Source organism: Lactuca saligna, chromosome 4 (genome assembly GCF_052625555.1).
Source record: "Lactuca saligna cultivar CGN05327 chromosome 4, ASM5262555v1, whole genome shotgun sequence".
NCBI classification, from domain to species: domain Eukaryota; kingdom Viridiplantae; phylum Streptophyta; class Magnoliopsida; order Asterales; family Asteraceae; genus Lactuca; species Lactuca saligna.
In genome coordinates this window covers 173,180,188-173,189,031 of record NC_136420.1, presented here as the reverse complement: position 1 = coordinate 173,189,031, position 8,844 = coordinate 173,180,188, and positions in this window count along the sequence as shown.

The following is an 8,844-nucleotide window of genomic DNA, read 5'->3' as shown; positions in this document are numbered from 1 at the left end:
CGGTAACACTCCACAAAGGTACGCGAGTGGAGGATGGTCATTTGATCTTTCAGTATTATTACTAGTAAATTTGTTATTCCTATAAGTTGGAGACACGTCCTCGGTGAACACTCCACATAGATACGCGAGTGGAGGACCGCCTCCGTAACCAGAATCTCTTAGATAGGCAGCGTGACTTGAGTGTATAGATCTATATGGGGCTGACTACCCCACACCTGGCTGCTAGCAACAGCCGAACCGAAAGGTTCAAGGCTGATGAAAGTCATAAAGTAAGATGGGCTACTTATTTCCATAATTAGTCTATAGTATGGTTATGGAACTCGCAATTTGGAAAACAGAGATTTACTTTATTGTAATAATGGGTTAAGTAACTAGTTTACTTGGTATTTATTAGTTTTATAAAAGTGTTAAAACTAATACATTTTCAGCATACATCTTTTACATTACATTTGGGATTGGTGAACTAACACACACTTTATAAGGATAACCAGGTTTTTTAGTATACATCTTTCACATTAGGAAAATATGGGATTTTCTTAGGATCACTGTTGAACATAACTAGAAGTGTGTAACCTAACAGTTAACCAAACATTACTTTTAAGAAAATATGGGATTTTCTTGGGTCATAACATTTTCAGAAACCAAAAGGAAACTCGTACATTTTCACAAAACAAAACCACTTATGAACTCACCAGCTTTATGCTGATTTTCAAACTGCTAGTATTCTCAGGTCCGCATTAGACAGGTACCCGATGATCCTTATGTAGAAGACGGAGTGCATCGAAGACACGTCTTGCTTTTGTTTACATATCCATATGTATAACACTGTACAAATTTACTTTTGAACAAATGTAAATCTCTATATGTAATGTAATGGTTCTTTACTTTGATTACTATGTGCATTGGATTTGATACTCAACGTGGAGTCTGCCCCATAAATGTTTCCGCCTTCGCTTTTCGGGTTGTGACATGTTTTTGTTGGATAAGGTGTCTAAGTCCATAACTATTTCTGGTATGTACTTGACCCGACCCGGCATGGTCCATTTGGGTTGCATGGCACCATGCAATTGGATAGACTAAATGTGAGAAATAACACTTGGAGATTATTAATATATTATAAGTTCTAATATATTAATAATATTATTTGATTAGTTTGATCAAGAATTAATTTAGAATTAATTAAGTGATCAAAAGATAACTAATTAAATATATGGGTTGATTATGTAAATCATCCATATCTTGTATAGTGGGCTAAAAGGCTCCATGGACTATCAAGTTGGGTTCCACCCATAGGATGCTCCATGGATGCTCCATGGGAGTTACAAACCCATGGGTCATGGAAATGAAGAGTCATGACACATTAGGGTTTAATCCTAGATGTGTCAACACTATATAAGAAACATGTTCTCCACCCAAAATCGACTACACTAAGAAACAAGAGGGCTTGGCCGATTTTGAAGAAGTGAGTATTCTCTCATAAGTTCTTCCAAGAGCATTTGGTGTTGTGTGAAGCATTTGAGGCATCACACTTGGGGTGCTAGGCTCACAAGGTTTCAAGGAACACAAACAACAACAAGGTAAGTTATTCTATCTATGCTTTATGTTAAAATTGTTCCCCATGTATGCTAGATAGGAATATAACCTTGGAATCAACTTTGCATGACAAATTAGACAAACATAGATCCAAGGTTATTAGGGTTGCATGTACACTTAGGAAGTGTTAGAATGCTCAAAACCCATCAGTGGTATCAGAGCCTAGGCTTGTTTGTTCTTATTTGTGCTTAAAAGTTGAAAACAGAATCGGAAATTTTGCTGTCTGCGAATGGACTCGTCGAGTCTATAGGGGGGACTCGTCGAGTCCTTGAGTATCTTCAACCAACTCGGCGAGTCAGTTTATGCACTCGGCGAGTAGGGTCGAATGAGTGCAGAATTTGGATTCAGTTGCTGGAAATGAATTAGAAACATTACCCTAAACTGTTTTGGTAATTGAAAACTTGTTTTTTGGTGGTGTAATGTCTTTGCTAATTAATTTACAACAACTAGTTATCAAAATTACAAAGTTTTATGTAATTTTTGATTGTGTTCATATTCATGTTCTTGTTCTTATGATGTTTTAGATGATCATAGGAATTATTTGTAACCTATTTGGTAGATTAATTCTTGATCATAATGTGTTTTAATGGAGTCCATAACTTATCCTTAAGTTATGGAAAACCAAGAGTCACACTTGAGTTAAAACCATTAAGAAAACACAAGAGTTTGAAAAATGAAGAGTCTTCATTTTATTACTCTATTAAACTCATCAGTTACAAGAAATGAAAAGTTTTGAAAGTTACAAAACTTGCCCTCAAGTTTTGGAACAAGTAAAGTTAAGTTAAAACTTTAAGTTCCAACCCCTAGAATTTTAAAAGTTAAAATTCAACCCTTATACTTATATTATGATAATTTAATAATTATATATATGTGTATAAGAATAAAGTCGTCTTACCACTAGTACGCCTCATTCATGAAGCCGGTCTATAAGGTGGGTATAAGGTTGTTGCCTATAAAATGGTGACTTAATGGGTGAATATTCTCACCCACCGCTTGCTTGACTAGTGGAGGGTCGTTAGCCGAACGGGTAAGACAAGGACTTATAAATTCTCATTCAAAGTATGATGAATATAATAAAGTAACTAAATGTTTATTAAATTCCCAATCTTAGTTACTTTAGGAAAAATGTGAATAAGGTGCTAATCCATGAAATTACACTTTACACTTTGTCTAAGTCATTGGTGGAGCGTGTGTGGTTAACCGGCACACTAACTTGGACTTAACAAGGTAGGTAAAGGGTGACTTAAGGTTTATTATAGTATCGGTGGAGCGTGTGTGGTTTACCGGCACATCGATTGAGTGATAAACTTTAAGGGTACCAAGTGATTTGCATGGTTACTTCACACCTCGTTTTGTGATCCTCGGCATCCCAGTCACAAAACCTGGAGGGCACTCCTGAGATTGAAACATGCCTTTGAAAAGTTCATTGGATCTCAAAGAATCTAGGAATTTCTAAAACCAATAAAAACTAAATATCTAATATTTCGGTTTTCGTGGTGGAAATTGGTGAATCGTCATTCACCTACCTTTCAAATATGGTATAGCTTAGATTACGGCATACCTCTTCTAAGTTATATTATATTGTGATTGGATCCTAGCCTTAATATTACATTTGGGTGTTTTATTAAGGACTCTCTTAAATCTAAACTAAACTTGTTCTTCTCTTTCAGATGTCTTCAAACAATGCTTCTGGCTCGAATCCTAATGGCTCCTTTACTCTTATGAGTTTGTGTGGGAAAGTCACCTTTGATGGATCCAACTTCAATAAATGGATCAGAAACATCAGGATGATTACCCGCTACGAGGACAAAGAATATGTCCTTGACAAGGAGCTTAAGGAAATTGACGAGTCCACTGCAACTCCCCAGGAGATCGCTGACTTTCATACTCATGAAAGAGATGCAACCAAGGTGGCTTGTATCATGTTAGCCACCATGACAGCTGAACTCCAAAAGTCTTATGAAGATTTCTACCCTTATGAAATGCACCAAGATTTGATGGAAAGATACCATCAAAGTGCACGACAAGAGAGGTACAAAGTCATCTGCTCCATGATAACAACCATGATGAAGGACGGAGAGTCCGTCACGAGCCACATGCAAAAAATGCAAAGGTATGTGGATCGTTTGTTGAAGCTCAATGTGAACTTCCCTGAGGAGCTTGCAATAGATATCATTTTGCACTCCTTACCATCGTGTTATGATCAATTCCGCATGACATATCACATGAACAAGGAAGAGGTCACCCTCAGCAAACTTCAGGGACTTCTCAAGACCGCAGAAACAGGTCTTAAGGGGAAGTCGGTTGCTATCACTCCTACTCCAGACTCAACTCCGGTCTTGGCAATCGGGAAAGGTCGAGGGAGGAAGAGAAAGAGATCTTCGAAGGGTACCAAGGCTCGGACCCTTGATGGCTCTTCTTCAAGTGGAACCAAGAAAGGTTTCATTACTCCTTCTTCTGACCCAAAAGAGGCTGAATGCTTCTATTTCCATGAAAAAGCTCATTGGAAGCGGAACTGCCCAAAGTACCAGCAGGATGTAAAGGATGGGAAAGTCAAACCCAACCATACAGGTATTTACACTATCATTTCTAATAACTCACCCCATTCGAAATCTTGGGTCCTTGATACCGGTTGCGGTATTCATATTTGTTGTGACTTGCAGGGACTAGGAAGAAGTGAAAATGTGGAGCAAGGAAGAATAAACTTAATCATGGGGAGTAGGAAAGTTACACCTGTCACCAAGATTAGAGTTTATACTTTATCGCTAAGTAGTGGGTTAAATTTAGATTTGAATAAATGTTGTTATTCGCCAGAAATGACAAGAAATATTATTTCCTTTCATGCATTGTACAAACAAGGTTCACCTTTTCGTTTGATAATGAAGTTGGTTCGATTAATGCTTTCTTTAATAATGTACTTTATTTTAAAGCATTACCTTGTGATGGTGTGTATGAAGCTGTATCTATTGTAGATAACTCAGGAAATAATGTTTTGTGTATTGATTCTCCTAATAATAATAACTTGGATAAAGCATCATTATGGCACTGTTGTCTTGGACATATAAGCAAGAAACGCATAGGCCAACTCCAAAAAGATGGAGTCTTGGAGTTGTTTGACCTAAAGTCAAATGATAGTTGAGAATCATGCTTACTTGGAAAAATGACAAAGTCACCCTTCACAGGCTCGTGTGAAAGGGGTGAAGGTTTGTTGGACCTTATACACACGGATGTGTGTGGACCATTCAAACATGCCACAAGGGATGCTAATCGTTATTATTTGACTTTTACTGATGATTACAGTAGATATGGATATGTCTACTTAATCAAGCATATGTCAGAGACTTTCGAGAAGTTTAAGGAATTTAAACAGGAAGTCGAGAATCAATTGGGCAGGAACATTAAGATGCTTCGATCCGATCGAGGTGGTGAGTATCTTAGTTCAGAGTTCCTCGACTATCTAAAGGAATGTGGGATTGTCTCACAATTGACAGCTCCCAGGACACCGCAGTTGAATGGTGTGGCTGAGAGGCGTAATCGAACCTTGTTGGACATGGTTCGTTCCATGATGAGTCGAGCTTCGCTACCAATCTCATTCTGGGGGTATGCCTTAGAGACTGCCGCCCATATCCTTAATCTAGTCCCTACAAAGAAAGTTGCCAAAACTCCTCACGAGATGTGGACTGGTAAAGTACCTAAACTAGACCACATCAAGATTTGGGGATGCAAGGCTTTCGTGAGATGCGAGACTCATGATAAGCTCGAACCCCGAAGCGAGAGGTGTATTTTCATCGGCTACCCACAGCAATCCTTTGGTTACCTCTTCTACAGACCTAGTGACAATGTGGTCTTTGTAGCAAGAAGAGGAGTCTTTCGAGAAAGAGAGTTTATAAGCCAAGGAGACAGTGGGAGGCAAGTTGATCTTGAAGAAATTCAAGAGTCAAGTGGTGAAGGAACTTCAAACTCTAGCCCTCAACTTGAGGAGGAAACTCCTGTTGAGCCAATTGACGAATTTGTACCTCTGAGGCGTTCCACGAGAGTTAGGAGTGCACCTGAGCATTACTATGGATTCCATATTACTGCAGAAGGTGAGACACTTATTAGTGATGAGACACTAGTAAGTCAAGATGACCCTAACAGCTACGAGGAAGCCATGGCGGGCCCCGAGTCTATCAAATGGAAAGAGGCTATGGATAGCGAGATACAATCCATGTATGACAATCAAGTTTGGAACTTGGTTGAGAATGTACCAGGTCGAAAGACTGTAGGGTGCAAATGGGTCTTCAAGAAGAAGACCGACATGGATGGTAAAGTACACACTTATAAGGCTAGACTGGTTGCAAAGGGCCTCTCTCAAATTCCTGGAGTGGATTATGATGAGACCTTTTCTCCGGTAGCCAAGATTAAGTCTATTAGGGTTCTGTTAGCCATAGCCGCATTTCATGACTATGAAATTTGGCAAATGGATGTCAAAACCGCTTTTCTTAATGGAAAGTTGGCTGAAGATGTTTACATGAGTCAGCCAGAGGGTTTTGTCAGCAACGAGTACCCTAATAGAGTGTGTAAGCTTGAGAAATCCATTTATGGATTAAAACAAGCACCTCGCAGATGGAATCTTTGCTTTGATGAAAAGGTCAAGGAATTTGGCTTTTCTAGGAGTGAAGATGAATCTTGTGTATATGTCAAGGCTAGTGGGAGTATAGTTAGCTTTTTGGTATTGTATGTAGATGACATACTACTCATAGGAAACGACATTCCAACCCTGCAGGAAGTAAAGTCCTGGCTTGGAAAGTGTTTCGCTATGAAGGACCTTGGTGAAGCTGCCTATATTTTGGGGATAAGGATCTTGAGAGATCGGAGTAAAAGACTAATTGGACTTAGTCAAAGTACCTACTTGGAGAAGGTTCTGAAGAGATTCAGAATGCAAGACTCCAAGAAAGGAGAGTTGCCCATCCAGAGTAACGCCAAACTGAGTAAGACACAAAGCCCTAGCACTGAGGCTGAGATAGCAGAAATGAGTCGAGTACCTTATGCTTCGGCTGTAGGTTCGATCATGTATGCTATGACGTGTACTCGACCTGATGTAGCCTTTGCTTTGAGCATGGTTAGCAGGTTTCAGGGGAAACCTGGCAAGGCACACTGGACTGCGGTAAAGAATATTCTCAAGTACCTACGAAGGACTAAGGACTGGGTCCTTACCCTCGGTGGGAGTGATGACTTGAGAGTTGTAGGGTATAGTGATGCTAGCTTCCAGACTGATAGGGATAATTTCCGCTCTCAGTCGGGCTGGGTCTTTACCCTAAATGGAGGAGCAATTTCTTGGAAGAGTTCCAAGCAAGAGACAGTGGCAGATTCTACTTGTGAATCAGAGTATATTGCAGCTAGCGAGGCGGCAAAGGAGGCTTTATGGCTGAGGAACTGCATTGGAGACCTTGGAGTTGTACCAGCTATTAAAGAGCCAATGGAAATTTTCTGTGATAGTGAAAGTGCTGTTGCCTTAGCCAAGGAACCAAGGGATCACGGGAGATCCAGACACATCGACAGAAAATACCATTTCATCAGACATCGGATCGAAGAAGGACTCCTCGTGGCAAAGAGGGTATCATCAGATGAGAATCCGGCAGATCCCCTCACGAAGGGACTGACTCGGATTAAGCATCTCCAGCATGCTCGGAGCATAGGGCTGAAGGATGATATTAGATTTAGTAGTTAGATAATCTCGAAATTTGTAAAGTGTAATTGACATTTGATGATGAATAAAAGTGTTTTATTTATGAGTAAAGTGTTACTATCTCTTGTCGATCGTTTACTATATTTCTTTTGCATGTTTTGACTTCCAGAATAATTTTGTTTGGTATAACATATTATTCAAACCTCCATAGTCGGTCATATGTCGGAAGTAGGTATGAATCAAGACTGTCATGTTTGGTTGTAGAGGTCTGGGACAAGGCTACAACAATCATGAGTGCTCATAAGTTCTGAGCATTGGACTCAACCCATGCTCACTGGAATCACTTCGTGGAATTCTATCTCGAGTGATCGTGAGACGGTAATATCATATAAGTCTTTAAACCTAGAGATATGATTTGTTACTTACAAGTTGGTTATGCATTGATTGTACGAAAAACGCATTGGTAACTCGATGTTATAAAATCGCGCTCTTATGTGTAATTCAATGAGTAGTAGAACAAACATATGAGTCGAAGTTTATCTGTTCCTTCTTGGATTAGAAGCTGATATCTGGGCCCCTCGATGATTTTGTTTTGACCTATGTACCGGGCCCGGTCAGAACTAAATTGATGTGTTCAATGAAGTTCTTTGTCAAACAAATCGGAAATCGGGAAACAAATGTTGGACAATAAGTAAGACATTGTTCCATGTATTTGTCCGACTGATATCTAGAACAGAGGATTATATGGTCACTTATCTTAAATGGCGTACCATCATTTTCTCAGTTTCGAGAAACCTTGAAAAGAGTTACGATTGCCGATCGGTTCGTGAAGTCATACTTGCAGTAATAGTTATTAGACTTATCCAAGTGGGAGACTGTTGGATAAGGTGTCTAAGTCCATAACTATTTCTGGTATGTACTTGACCCGACCCAGCATGGTCCATTTGGGTTGCATGGCACCATGCAATTGGATAGACTAAATGAGAGAAATAACACTTGGAGATTATTAATATATTATAAGTTCTAATATCTTAATAATATTATTTGATTAGTTTGATCAAGAATTAATTTAGAATTAATTTAGTGATCAAAAGATAACTAATTAAATATATGGGTTGATTATGTAAATCATCCATATCTTGTATAGTGGGCTAAAAGGCTCCATGGACTATCAAGTTGGGTTCCACCCATAGGATGCTCCATGGATGCTCCATGGGAGTTACAAACCCATGGGTCATGGAAATGAAGAGTCATGACACATTAGGGTTTAACCCTAGATGTGTCAACACTATATAAGAAACCTGTTCTCCACCCAAAATCGACTACACTAAGAAACAAGAGGGCTTGGCCGATTTTGAAGAAGTGAGTATTCTCTCATAAGTTCTTCCAAGAGCATTTGGTGTTGTGTGAAGCATTTGAGGCATCACACTTGGGGTGCTAGGCTCACAAGGTTTCAAGGAACACAAACAACAACAAGGTAAGTTATTCTATCTATGTTTTATGTTAAAATTGTTCCCCATGTATGCTAGATAGGAATATAACCTTGGAATCAACTTTGCATGACAAATTAGACAAACATAGAT